Source organism: Rhopalosiphum maidis, chromosome 3, assembly GCF_003676215.2.
Source record: "Rhopalosiphum maidis isolate BTI-1 chromosome 3, ASM367621v3, whole genome shotgun sequence".
Taxonomy (NCBI): Eukaryota; Metazoa; Arthropoda; class Insecta; order Hemiptera; family Aphididae; genus Rhopalosiphum; species Rhopalosiphum maidis.
The window spans coordinates 59,272,765-59,274,994 of NC_040879.1; the positions used below are offsets into that span (position 1 = coordinate 59,272,765).

Sequence of the window (2,230 nt, forward strand, 5' to 3'; positions counted from 1 at the left end):
AATGAAGTTGCGGGTGACGTTGGAATGAAAGTAAATACCAAATTTAACCAAGTTTTGGAAAAAATGATGCGGGTTTGCAATAATATTAAAAATGTTGAATGGAGAAAGTTCATCGATAGATGGCTTACCAGAAGATTTAATGGGAAATGATTTTACATTTTATAAATATGTACCAATAACATCTGCAGACGTCGAAAGAAGTTTTTCTCGTTATAAAACCATACTGGCTGACAATCGCCGATCATTCGACGTAGAAAATATTAAAAAAACATAAGTAGTGCAATGCAATAATTTATCAGGTGAAAAAAAAGTTATTTTAAAACTATTTTTATATTAATAAATATATATATTTAATATTTATTTTAAGGATAAATCCAAGGTTCAAATTTCGAAATATCTTTACTGACTATTGACAATCGTCGATCATTCGATGTAGAAAATATTTAAAAAAAAAAACATTGGTTGTGCAATGCAATGATTTATGTTTTATATCTAATTTTTTTATTTCACTAAAATATAATTTTTTGTGTATATTATTTTGCATATTTAATGGATTTTAATGCATAAATTCAATTTTTTCTGTGCATATTTTTCCAATTTTACCTCCTATAACTTCTCTGCCCTACTAATATGTAACACCTACCTAGTACACTTTAACATCAGAACTATATTTGATTATTATATAGCTCACGTTCAGAATAATTCCTAATTTTACACTGCAGTCATTTTTAGTCCTGGTGAATTGAATTTTTAGGTGTATATAATTTAAAGGTTTCATTGTTGGATTTTTTTTCGTTGTTTTAATTTTGAAGAGATCGTTACTAGTGACTCTGTGAGTATTTCAAAATTGTTAAGTACCGCTATTACTTGTTTTAAAATCAAAACATTCATAACCATATCTATATACTTATAAGCTTGTGTTTAATGTTCTATCAAATCGATTTTGTCCAAAACTGATTTCACAATATTTTGGTTTGTAGATATTTGATGTATTATCACTCACCGTAATAAGTAGGTATCATATATGATTTATAGGTATTAGGTTCGTATTTAAATAATTATTATATTATGGCGAAATTTGTATCTAAGACAAAATAATATAATATATTATTTTAAGGGAAATCGATATAGGTACCGACTTCTTTTGTCTCTATCTGATACACACGGGACATAGAAATTTAGTCGTAGGTATCAAATCCCTCCAAGTAGGTGCACACGAGTGAAAGGTCTGCTAAGCAAAACATAAAACGGCGGTGCGCGGCTGTGGCGATGATGTGGATAATACATAAAAGGAATATCACTTACCCACTCAAAGTCGATGTCAAAACGAGCGATGTCGGAAACACAAAAAGATGACGTACAGTTGATAAATCGAAGTAAACGGAAAAAGCGTATAATCATCGCGAATTAGGCGTAGTGTGGTACATAAATCACGAGTATCCTATCGTCGTTGTATAATAGACTTGCGATGAGAATATTATCATTATTATCGTTATTGTCGGGCATTTCAGAAACAACTGTCAGCTGCGGCGGGACCGACGAGTAGGTATAATAATATTATAAAAACGACACGAATAGGTACATCGTATATATTATTTCGCTTTTGATATTATCCACTTTGCTATAACAATTTTCTCAGAATATATTATGTTATTAATATAATATAACAATATAATATTATTATTATCGTGATGCTGATATAATGGGAATATCCCGAATACCGGAAGACGGAATTGCTTTCTGGGTCAAAATTAATTGTACTAATTGGTCGTCGATGGTTCCCAATGACAATAATATTGTGCTCGTCATTTGCAGATATTCGCACAAGATTTTTATTCTGTAGGGGTGGGGTAGGGTGTTTACGCATATCCAAACTTTCCTTACGCGTATTCCACTACGTTTTCTGTGGAGTTCAAAATTCATAGTCTTATATTGGAGTAGCTATACACGACGGATGCAATACGCCACTTTTTTAATCCGGACGGACGCCGGAATAATAAAGACGCAAACTCCAAATATTTTTACATTGTTTTAAAAAGGATGGGCTATACTGGTGACGGAAAACGTCGCGTTTATAACATAATTTTATGATTACAATAATTGTATTCAGTATTTTATCTATTTAATTTAATTATCTACTCAATAAATAATATAAATAATATTTCATATTTAAAAAGTACTATCTAAGTGAATACATTATTTTAATTAATAATTTTTTGTTGCTTATCTA

General features: G+C 30.2%; 1 pseudogene; it reads left to right on the forward strand.

Annotated features, from left to right (window-relative positions):
• Nucleotides 1–274, forward strand: LOC113557568 (annotated as a pseudogene).
• Nucleotides 275–2,230: the final 1,956 nt, after the last annotated feature.